The sequence below is a fragment of the Lissotriton helveticus genome, chromosome 10 (genome assembly GCF_964261635.1).
Source record: "Lissotriton helveticus chromosome 10, aLisHel1.1, whole genome shotgun sequence".
NCBI lineage: Eukaryota > Metazoa > Chordata > Amphibia > Caudata > Salamandridae > Lissotriton > Lissotriton helveticus.
The window spans coordinates 422,425,733-422,438,692 of record NC_136071.1 but is presented as its reverse complement, the minus strand read 5'-3'; the positions used below and the strand labels follow the sequence as shown (position 1 = coordinate 422,438,692).

The following is a 12,960-nucleotide window of genomic DNA, read 5'->3' as shown; positions in this document are numbered from 1 at the left end:
ACAGAAGGTGACTGGTGAATCAGATGGGGTCCTTGGTCAGTTAGCATGGGGACCCTGCTTCACCACCTCACCCAACCTAGATGCCGCGTAGGCGCGATCACTGAGGCACACGCACAATGCAGGGTGCGGAGTGGATCTAGCGAATGAGGCCTCAAGAACATGACCTCTGTCCACTCTGCATCCAAGTTGGGGCATTGGGGACTTGAGAGAGCCCACCCTTTTTGCCAGCCCGCGATGTACCTCCCCTCTTGCTTGAGACGGTAGTGACACCTTATAGGAGAGGCAGAGCAGGCTGTGGACTCTGAACAATAGGTGACAGTTCTGGGAATGACCCTCGGTCGATGGCCCCTTGGAGTAAAGGCACCAGTATGTGGGGGCCTTCGCCTGACCCAGCACAGCCAGCACACCAGCACCATAATTGAGGCTAGTGCGTGACACAGGGCAAGGAACGGTGACGGAGGGGGATGATGGCTCCTGACGATCAGAGTCATCCCCCCTCTAGAGCTGCACTGGGGGCAGGACAGAGGTTGAGAGGTGTGGTGGGTCCCCTTAATCTTCTTGTGCTTCTGTCCCCAGTGCCAAACATCACTAAAAGACACTTGGCATCCAGGAAGACATAGATAAACAGGGACACCTGGTGATTCTTCCTTGTCACGGTGCCGAGAGGGGGAGGGGGTCACAGCTGGTGGGCCAGGGCCGGAGGGGCTGGGGGGTCCTCAGTCCATTCAACTGACCATCACTGGCGACAGATTGGCCTATAACGAGTTGATGAGGCTTGTGTCAAGCTTGCCAACCCCCTCTGTCACCATTGAGGTGTGTGGTTAACTGCTAGGGGCCGGGCTCAGACTGGTACACTGCTCCTGCTCATAAATTAGGCCCTCTCCACCCCCTCCCAGCCCCCCAGGCATGGCATCACACATCTGCATGTACAGCTGGAGAAAACAGTAGCGGTGCTCTGACCGTGCCACTCTCGTTTCAATGCACGGGGATTCCGGGCAAGTCGTGGAGCATCCAGCTGCAAATTCTAGAATACACACCCCCACGCTGTGAGAAGAACTCTTTAGACATGGGCAGGTCAAGGTCCACAGCCCAGCTGATGGCTTCCACAAACCCGCCATCTCTGATTCCGGACACCCTTCAGCTAAAAGACACACCCATCTTCTTCAATGTTGGATTAACTGGACAAGGTGTTGGCGATTATGGAATACTCCCTAGTCTCCATGCAGGCCAGCTTCCACTTCTTGGCTGCGCACTTAAACTTGCTGTGATACTCAGATGGCTTAAAACCCTGCCCACCATGCAGCCTCTCACAAAGGACAATCTGTCAGCGATCTGGGATCTGCAATGAGTCATACATCTTGAAGACAGGGTGGAATATTGGAGGGACACCCCCGTAGGAGCAATATTTGTATCCTGGGGCTTGCAGAGGGAATTGAGGGCACAGACCCATTTGCCTATCCGGGGACCTTGTTCAAAAGCCTCACCCCCAACATTAGATCTTACCTACTTCTACTCCCTGGAGAGGGCGCACTGTGTTCCGGCAAGAGGCCCACTGCTGGATTCACCCTCACCCCATGTTAGCAAAATTACTGCACTTCAAAGATCGTGATTTTATACTCTATGCAGCCAGATCGGCAGGAGTGCTGTGGGTGGAAGACATAAACATACTGCTGTTTGCTGTCTACACCCAAGCTGTGCAGCGCCAATGCTCCTCATTCCTAGATGTCAAACAATGCCTCCGCCAGCAAGGGGTCTAGTATTCGCTGCTGTTCTGTGCCTGTCTAAATATCTGGCGGCACCACTGTCTTCTTCATCAACACTAAAGAGGCTTAGGATTGGGCCAATGAACATCAGGAGGAACTAGCAATCAAATGTGTCAAGCCTATGCCAGGCCCCCGTGGGCCACAGAACAGATGATGGAGTAAACCACGTACAAGACCACAATCTCAGATGTCTTCCACAAGTTTCCTCAACCTAGAACCAATCATTGCGGATTGTAGGTGGGCCATACACGCTGCAGCAAACGTGTGCCCTGCCTCCATGGCCACAGAGGATGACATGGGCCCGCATATCTTATCTTCTGAAGAAGACATCTCTCAGCCTGAGGACTCCCAAACTGGATCATAATCCCCTCCACTGCTGACGCTGCAGACAGCAGATAATCTCCGGTAAACATTTCTTAGTAGACTCCATGAGCTGAACACCTCCTTCCATCATGATGTCACCAAGCTGGCGATGCACCTCCCGGACAGATGACCCCTGGACTGACACATAGTTCCCCCTCATTCGCAATGCCATTGTCAGCAGCTACCCCAATTTTTCAAACATTTCCATTCCAGCTTACATGGTCACTTGTCCTCTGTTATAACAGACTCTCATGTTACAACTACAGCACAACACAAACTGCCCCCTACACAGGGACTCCTCTTGAAGGCCCGTCCAACTTGTATCATTCACGGTTTGTGGCCTCCCTGCCTTTCTCGGAGGGTGCCGACATACTCCCCTGTCAACTCTGGGATGCTCACCCATCTGCATTTGAAGAGCAATACCACAACATAGCTACACATCAGCGACTAGCCTCAGCCTTGCACTACATTAAAGCACAATGCATTTTGTTTTGTTTGGGCATACCACCATTTGTGGTAGGCCCTCAGTATTGGAAAACTTTGACTCCCCAGCTGGTACAGTTGCTCCTGAATATCTCCCACCTACCCCTACACCATCTCACCGGGCGAACTTTTTATGGTTCCTCAGACGTGGGTGGGGCGATGTGGTTTGACTCTGCAGCCCGGACATGGCTGCCCTGTGACTTGCGCTCCCAACACGTACACACCACTATGGCTACCACTGACATACACTTTCTCACTCTGAACGTCCATGGCATGCACACTACCAAGAAGCAATACGCTGTCTACTCCTATAACAGGTGACAGCTGACCCAAATTGTCTTCATGCTCATATAACGGCGGGAGATCTTGACCGCCTGCACAAGCCTTGGAGGGGCCTTTTCTGTGCCACCACCTATTTGGCGTATGCGAGTGGTGCCATGATCTGGGTGTGTCCTGGAGTAACCTTTCGGGAAGCAAGCACGGCCATTTACAGGAAAGGTCGCAATGCGCTCCTGGACGGCCCCTTAGACAATCGAATTTTGTAGCATTTATGCACCCAATATTGACAGGGTGGCCTTCTGGGATACCCTCGCTTTCTAGCTCGCCCACAGGACCACTATGCCGTGGGTGCGAGGTGGAGCCTATAATTGTGTGCATGATCGCATATTAGATAAATCGAGCCTTCCAGTTCCCCGCTGCCCGCTGCATGCACAGGTGGACCGCTTTTGGAGCCTAACACGCCACTGGTTGCTCACGGATATCTGGCTGTCTTAACACCCGAAATCCAGACTTTATTCCTTCCACTCCATCCCACACAACCAGCCAGTATGGCTTGATTGATTCCTCTTCTCTATCTCCCTTGTATCCTTGCTTCAACACACAGACTACCTGGGACAAGTAGTATCTGACCATAATGCATACGTCATGGATCTTAGGTGGACGCCTCCACCCCGCCTCCCCTCCAATACAATGTGGAAACTACAGAGTGATTGTTTAGAGGACCCATTGTACCAGAAGGAACAGGAGGACCACAATCGTCAGTATTTCTCTATGAATCATAACACAGCTTTCTCCTGTGAACTAGAATTGGACGCCTTTAAAGTTGTAATGCAAGGTGTTAGAAGTTGGCCTGGTATATGCTGACCACTAATTATAGTGAGAAAGTGAAAGACACACAATTGATGGACGGAATGCAGAACAAATCAAAACATTCACCCCCAGTCTAGAGATCTGGGTTAAATCCATCATTCTTATGCTCACCATGCCACCCCTGTTTAGACCTGGCCAAATGCAAATCAGTCTTGACCCTGTGCCTCATGGGAACCGTCCAGCCCGAACTGCCAAGCCAGGTCCTCCCTGGACCGGATAAAAGCATCCTAGGACCGGTTCGGGCTGTACTGTTCCCATGAGGCACAGGGTCAAGACTGATTTGCATTTGGCCAGGTATAAACTGGGGTGGCATGGTGAGCATAAGAATGATGGATTTAACCCAGATCTCTTGACTGGGGGTGAATGTTTTGATTTGTTCTGCATTCCGTCCATCAATTGTGTGTCTTTCACTAATTATAGTGGGCAGCTTGTACCAGTTCAAACAACCCTTACCGATGAATAGGTTAAAGACAACCTTTATTGAAAGCTATCCTAGTGGTAGCTATAGGGAGCAGCCTTCAGGCTTGGTCTCAAAGGAATGTAAAGCAGCTTGTTTTACCAGATCTGAACCTCCTGAATGACTAAATGAAAGGAGAACAACACAAGGAATAAATAAAATATATGTATTTATTACTTAACACTCTCTACTAACCTCTTTATGAGATTAGAGAAGAAAACATACAATATTAAATCCCTAGAACAACTGTAAATAGCACAATAAACAGTGGGCTCCAGGGGGAGACCAAACCATATACTAAGAAAGTGGTATAACAACCACGATTTGACTAGACACAATGCCTAGAGCATGTAGAATCGCGGGGACCCCAAGGAACCACCCAAGGTAGTGACAAAGGGGACCCATGGAGGACGGGTGCAGTGTGAGAACACAGGCGCGAGCTCCGTACAACTCTATGGGAAAGTCGCAGTTGGAATTTTAAAGATTAAGGACACTTCGGAGAGGTACTTTGAGCAAGCCCTTTCAAACATAGAAGGTCCTAAGGCCAGCACCCTTGTGAGTACTGGAATACTCGTGTTACCTAACCCAGGGGAGCCGGGCGCATAGGTGTCAAGTGATGTCGGGAATCTACGTCGTTTTCAATGGCGTGATGCGGAAAAGTGCTGCTGCAATGAAGAGGAAAAGTGTCCAGTGGAATCTAATTCTGGAGTCGAGGTGAGAAGAACCTGAAAGCAGAAGGGACAGAGTCTGGATCACTTCAGGGTGACAAGGGGCTCGGGAGACGAATGCCCACCGATGTCGGGTGCTTCAGGTGAGATGATGCGAAGCTTGACTCCGCAGCCACGGGGACTAGGAGATGTCGACGACAACCAAAGTACGGAGGTGAGCTGTCCCACGAAGGATGTCGAGTGCTGGGGGGGGGGGGGGCAGTGTCTTGATGGAACACCAACAAGCCTTGGCAACTGCAACCCACACGGTCAAAGGAAATCAGCTTCAGTGAAGACTAGCAAGGTCCTGGGGACTCTCCAAGCAATGGAGAGTCAGGGCACATCTGGAGCAGCCAGAAAAACCCATGGAAAGTTAAAGTTACCTTCACAGGGACCCACAGGCCAATGGACCAGGGATCGCTAAGGGACCTCAAGATGAATCACGAAATACCAGCCCATGGAGCACTCCTGGAGTGTAGGCTGGAAAACTTCAGTGGAAACACTGCTCTGGGTCAGGACTACAAGTAGCCCAAAGCACAGCCTCAGGGATTGCCAAAAAGCATATGCTGCTGCAAAAGTACACGGTGCACAGGTGTTCAGGTTGCACGGTCCCCACCAGGGTTACGGGGGTAAGAATAGCTGAGAGCACAGATCAACCTCAGAGACCTCGGGAACCCACCTCCTGTGTTGCAGAAATCTTGGGAGTCCTCAGGAGCTTTGGAGGTGCAAACCGGTCAGATGCATTTAGGTGCCTGCTTAGCAAAGGAATAACTCCTTTACTCAAAGGGAGATTCTTCAGTCATCCAGCGTCGTGCAGATCGTTGAAGTACTTGGTTTCTGTAGCAGAGTTTAGTCCAGGTAAAATCTAAAGTCTGTAGTCAGGGGTTCCTACTTTATACCCGAGGAAGGGGTGGGACAAACTCTGGGGACCCACCTATGGGAGGGTCAGGACAGAGGGGTGGCTACACCCATGTCCTTTGTCCAGTTTTGCGCCAGAGCAGGAGCAAACGGCTCCTACAACCGGTTTGAGCTGGACTATGCACAGGGACCCCAAGCGTGCCCCTAGTGCAGACATCAAAGCGTTCTCAGAGTGCACCCACCCAGCCCCAATACACTAAAGCCTGTCTGGGAGGTGGTTACACCTCCCTGTGACAGGAAGCCTATTGTCAAGCCTTTCCCCGCTCGAGCTTGGCTCAGCAGCAGGAAGGCAGACTCGTGTCTGTGGCAGGCAGCCTCCATTTTGTGATGCCTATGTCGAGAAAGCTGGTACCGGGTGTTGCATATGTCCCTTTAGGAGGGTGGAATCATACCTCCCAAACCAGTTACTGGCGGGAAGGTATGATTTCAAGGTGTTTGACTCCAAACACAACATGTTTATAAAATGCCGTTTTAAAGTTAGCATTTGCCGCAAGGTTATACTGCACTTTAAAGTATATGGTTGTCTGCATCACAAACAACCTTGGAGAAAAGGTTCCGAAGGCTGCAGGGGGGCTCTGCTCATGCAAGGGCACCCTCTCACATAAAACCCAGCACCCTGCCTTCAAGATTGATAAGGCATGCCATGGGGGTGACTGATAGGTGTATATGTGCAGTGATATAAGGTAGATATAGTGAACCTATTTCTAAGTAAGGTGTGCATGCACCACCTTACACTGGCTGCAGTAGCAGACCTGTGGTGTAATTTTGAATGGTCTCTCAGGGGTGGCACAATACATGCTGCTGCCCCTGGGAGGCCCTGGGGTATCTATGCCCTGGGTACATAGTATACCATATACTAGGGACTGATAAGGGTACCCCAGAATCCAATCTGGCGTGTACCTAAAGTACAGGCAATCAATTTAGAGGAGAAAGCAGCTTGGCCGGGATCTTGGATAGCAGGATCCCAGCCAGTCTAAGTCGAAAACAGTGAAACATCAGCAAAAAGTGGGGGTAAGTATTTAGTATAAGAAGCAGATCCTACTCTCCTACACAAGGGACTTGTATCCAGCGGATTTCTGGTGTCTGCAGAGACTTAGAGACAGGCATAGTCTCAGCTGAATGCTCCCAGGCAAGCTCAGCAAAGTGGCAGATACTGATCCCGCACTGACCTTGCAGCTCGAAGACACGAAAAAACCTTTGCTGCCCTTTTAGAGGACCTGCAGCACTATAACTTCACAGCTCACAAGGCAAAAGTCCAATGAGGGAGACAAATCTGGCTGACTTCTAGTCTGGCTCAGCTGGCAGAAGTCGGAGACCCATCCCATCACTGAAGTGGTAAAACTTAGCGGGCATTACAGTCCACTCACAGACTGATATCTTGCAAGCCTTCTATGACTATTATTTATCCGTCTATAGGGCCCCATCTGACTCACCACTGGATCTTGTCACAGAATTTCTAGTGGGGATAGATTTTCCACACATTCCAGCCTCCACCAGGCTATCCGTAGCAGCGTAGATCACACCTACTGATGTGAAGCAGGGAATCCATGACCTGACCCAAAACAAGGCACTGGGAGTAGATGGGCTGTCATTAGAGTATTACGGCACCTTAGCCTCACTCATGGTGGCCCACCTGGCAGTAATGTATAACGGGGCTTTAAACACCGGTAAGCTCCCTCACTCCCTCAGAGAGTCCCTTCTGGTTTCCCTTCCTAAGCAAGGCAGAGATCCCACTACTGCTAGCCTCATACAGACCCATTGCATCCTCGAGCCGAATATAAAATTCTAGGTAAAATCCTGGCAGGTCGGTACGACCAGATCCTCCAGGAAGTGGTGCACGCAGGTCAAGAAGGCTTTGTCCCCAGACGCAACATCTCGCAAAATATCAGTTACCTCTTTCATGTTCAGGATCTAGTCCAAGGATGCTTCTCTCGATCGGCCAATTTTATCCTTGATCTAGAAAAGGCATTTGATACCCTGATATTGCACTACCTATTTGAAGTACTTGTCTGCATGGGGGTTGGACCCAGGCTTATGGCATACACCAAATTACTCTTCTTCAAGCCAAACACCCCGGTCCATCTGGGTTGTCTTATTTCGTCCTCTTTCCCAGTAAACTGGAGCACGCGACAGTGTTGCCACTATCCCCCCTGCTGTTCATGCTCGCCATTAAATCACTTGTCGTGTGGCTCCATAAGAGGGTGGGGTTAGGGCATCCTGCTCACAAGTAGGACCCATGCATTATCCGTATACGCAGATGGTCTGATCCTACATAACGGAGACATAACGACCAGCCTTACACCACTTAGGGACACCTTGACAGAGGATGCTCTAGTTACTGGTCTCTGTGTTAACTGGACAAAATCAGCCATATACCCATTTTTTCCTAACCAACCACTTCATGATATTTATCTCGAAGGCACCCTTCTTAAGTGGCATGCACAGACAACCCTCTACCTGGGGGTCTACCTATATCATAGCCAACAGGACCTATATGACAGAAACCTTTGCAAGTTTTGGTGATCGCTCCCACTGGCCCCATAGGAAAGATTGCCTTAGCAAAGATTGCCATTCTGCCACGCCTTTTATATTATTTCGCAAATCTTCCTATGAGATCACCCTGCTCCTTTTTCACGGACTGAGACCCTCTATTATGAGCACTTATATGGCGTTAGGGACGCAGATGTATTGGCCTAGCTAAATTACATCTGCTGCTGCCTCGGGGGGTCTGGGGGCCCGAGCTTTGAGCCGTACTTACTCACAGCACAATTATAGTTGCTATCTGGCTAGAAAGTTGGGTAGTACCTAACCAAAGCCAGAACTGACATTGGACCTCTCCCAATGCCCATGATTTATCACCTACTCCTGCTAACAGCACAACACACAACTCCTTGGCCTCTTCAGATGACAGTAGCAAAGGCTTGTATGGCCAGAATCTACCTTTTATCCTGAGTGAACCCATTGTATGCTCCGAATCTGTCACTCATAGGCCTCCCTCGCAACCCAACTTACTATACCGTTGGAGAGTTGAGGGTCTGGACAGACCACTCGATACTTGAGGCAGATGACCTATTTGCTGAAGGTCCCGTTATCCCCTTTGGCCAACTGGCTGAGCAGAATGATCTTTCCCCTGGGCAGTTTTGTTGACACTAGAGACTCAGCCATAAACACCACACCTGCTAGGAGCTTTTGAGGGAGAACTGCTACACACCAAGTTCTCCAGAAAGTCCTGACAATGGGCGCTGTGGGCACTTGATTACCTGGCTTTCCAAAGTGTATGAGAGCTGATGGCCATTCACTTCACAACGCTACGCAAAAAGTGGAAAAATGAATACAGGAGGGTGCTACACAGCAAGAAATTTTAATGGGCACGGGAGTTTCCACAAATGGTTTCCCGCAACTCATGCTTCAAAAATGTACAGTCCTTTATTCTGGAAAGGACCTAACTGACCCTGGCGCAATTTCACCACCCCTTCCCCGAGACACAGTTGAGTGCCCACGCTCCCGCGTTCCTGATGCAGACCTCAGGCATATGCTATGGTCCTGTTGGGCCCTCCACAGCACAGGTGCTTAATACACACCATATAACATGCGGTCACAGAGATACCTAACATTCACACATGGGAACCAGGCCCCATGGATCTGTATATGCAAGAAACAACTGAAACCTGTGCCCGCTTTGCGGACCTGGTGTTACTCCTATCCAAGCACACACACGCACACTACATTGGTGTTCTTCCCTGGCTCCTCCAATAGGGGCATGGTGAGGCAGTCCTTAAGTGGGGCGCAGCGGAGAATGATGCACTCTGGTATGAGGAGATTTGTCGGATACACAACAACCTATATTTCCTTAGTGGGCCACCTTTCTCACACACTTCCTTCAAAAGGCGGGAAATGATTACCTACCTCATATATCCCCGCCCCCCCTACACACACAGAGTAAATGCCACTCCAAATAGGGCTGTACATGTTAGCACTCGCCTGCAATAGGCCCTTGCCCAACTTTGCACACCTCCAATGCACCAGCCAGCCCTCAAGCCACCACCCCACTCATGTACACAAATCCACACACCATGTCATGGAATCCAACATGCCCGTCATCCCTCACCACAACCTCCTTGTTCCGCCCCAGTTATACAACTGTGCTTACCACAGCAGATCAACCAAACTTAACATTCTGAGTTCAATGCACTTGAAAGCATTCATGAATATCACTAACACCTGTTTACCAAATATATGTCTGCTCAGATACTATCCCCCATTAGGAACATGTGGAACCAATTTGATGTAAGATGTCATGCAATACTGTGTTTATGTTGCAAAACTTAATAAAGATATTTAAAAAAAATAGCAACACTGGTTGCAATCTGTTTGCTGGTTAATAGCATTCTGACAGGTGTTCATATATCAATGTGAGAGCGTAACATATGGTTGTCAATGTTTAATGAGCGGAATCATATATAAATTATTTTGGTTCATTGTTGTAATGTGTGTAATATATTCAACCAACTCTGTAGCCTATTGGTTTGAGAGTATTAATTACATAGTGGTTTGCATGCATAATGAACTTGTACACTTGCATAACTGCATGGTTTGTATACATAATAAATTGTTTCACTTTTGTATTATGCTGTTTCTCCATATAATATATTGGTTGTGGTGTACAGTGTGTTGGTGTGAAAGCATTACATGCTGGTTTACATGCATGACATACTGGTTCCCATGCACAAATAGCTGGTTTGCATGCATACCATACTGATTTCCATTTCTAATATATGGGTTGACACACATTTATATGACTCGTATGCGTGTTATATAGGTTCATTCATGTAATGGTCTGGTTTCTGTGTGTAATATATTGGTTTAAATGTTCAGCTATTGGTTTTCAAGTGTTACATCCTGATTTGCATGCATGATATACAGCCTCTCATAATTAACCTAGTGGTTTGAATGTTTAACTTAATTGTTTACACGTGTAAAGTTATTAATTGGTATGCATCATTGTATGGTTCACATGAATAATGCCCTGGTCTGTAAGCACAGTATATGGTTGTATAAACAATATACTATTTTCTGAACATTACATAATGATTGGTGTTAATATAAAGAAACATATTTTTGGTATGCTGTCTGCATGCTATTTGTTTTTATTTGCCAATCATTCTAGTTAATGAATAGCAAACACCGTGTTTTGAATGGGTTTTGCATTGAGGTCTGTGCTTCAGACATGCATGGCAACATTTGAACCCTGTAAGATGGAAAGTTTGAAAAGAAATCGGGATATCTGATTTTCCCGATTGACTTACATTAAAATGAATCAATCTCGGGGGGACACCTAAAATAAACTCACTTTGGGCTTAAAAAATCAAGGGTCAAATTAAGAGTTTGGAGGACGGGTTGCTCGGTCACAAACATAATACAAGTGCCATAGGATATAATGGACTTGTAATGCAGCGGACAGGATATCTGCCACGTTTGGGATGCAGTAACCTGGTCCACTAACTCTAAGTCGGGCCCCAAGTCTCCTGCCTGAATCAGGCCTGTTGGCATGTATGTTCATGCATTGGTTTGCTGGCATTCTTCTATGGGTTGACTCAGCAGATGTGAGGATGTGGAGAAAATGAAATGTTATGTTATGTTGTGTTAAATGAATTTATAAAGCGCAATGGTTACCCGTAGTTGTCCTGGTGCTAGCTCAACAAAAATGGACAGAAAGAGGAATATGACATTGCTGGGCCTACCTTTTAACAGTCATGTTTTCAAATCTTTCCTCAAAGTGATCAGGTTGGGGTAGGGGCGGATGTGAGAGGGGAGCTGATTCCAGACATTGGCTGTGCAGGTAATAAAGCTTCTGCCACCCCAGTTGGTTCTTTTAAATTTGGGAACCATCTGGGTCTTGGCTCCCAGATAGTGAAGTGTTCTATTAGGAATATACCATTTAAATCTCTGCTATAGATGAAGTGGACCTATATCATGTAACACCTTAAAATCAGTGCAGAGGGCTTTGAATTTGATCTGGCGTATTATCGGGAGCAAATGGAGCTTTTGGATTTCATTTTTTACCGACTTGAATTTAGATATGCCTGACAGACTGCTGCAGCATTTTATAACAACTGCAGTTTGTTAAGGTGTTGCTGCTGCATATTGAGATATAGTCTGTTACAGTAGTCTAGCTTTGACAAGATATGGGAAGTCACAACTTACATTCCAAGGTAGTAAAATGTAGAATCTTTTTAACCCCTTCCATGCTGATGACGAGCTCAGCTCGTCATCAGCGTTACCTGCCTTGTGCTAATGATGAGAACGCAGTAATTTTTAAAATGCCGCATACCGCGGGAAAAGCCACCGCACGCATGCGGCTAATCATCCTCAGTTTTAAGAACGTAGAGTCTGTCACTGAGTTTACCTGGTCACCAACGTTGAGATTGTTTCCATTGTATATGATGACACATATACATTAAATAAGGTAGGACTAAGCGAAGACCCCTGAGGGAACCCACATGGAAGAGAGAAAGACTCAGAGACAAAAGAGTCCAAAGCTTACGATTGCTTCCTCTCCGAAAGAAAAGAGTGCTGCAAAGTCCAGGCTGTCCCCTGAACTCCAATCTTGACCAAATGGTCCATCATAAAGATCATGATGAACCGTATCAAATGCAACAGAGAGGTCAAGCAACCAGGGCCTCTCTGACTTCTTCCAAGGATTTAATCAGGGTAGATTCTGGGCTATGGTCGCCTTTAAAGCCAAACTGCGTGGCATCTAACAGCTGATAATCATGTATTAATAGAGATAATTGAGTGTTCATGGCCCTTTCGACTAACTTTGCACAAGTTTCTGCGGCCCCTTCTGTAATACCAAAGAGCCACGGAGGCAAGCAAAGCAGGTACAAACGCCCATTAGACCCCTGGGGCACCTTCTGTAATACGGCTCCAGAACACCAATCTGCCACAGAGTAGACCCTGATACCCACATGCAAGAATTGTGTGAACCAGTTGAAATCTACAATCTTTCCTGCTGCATCACGGTCTGTCAAAAGTCAGTAACAGGGGAAGTTCACAGAGGCAGTCCAGAGCAGTTGGGCTCCAGAATATGATACCTGTCATCATGTACATTCCAACTTTG

At 47.8% G+C, this 12,960-nt stretch overlaps 1 protein-coding gene across 1 annotated transcript in view; it reads left to right on the top strand.

The window, feature by feature from the left end:
* LOC144784026 (syntaxin-binding protein 4-like) overlaps positions 1-12,960 on the top strand; it is a 1,158,996-nt gene that overhangs the window by 821,976 nt on the left and 324,060 nt on the right. The gene's annotated exons all lie outside the window — the stretch shown is intronic.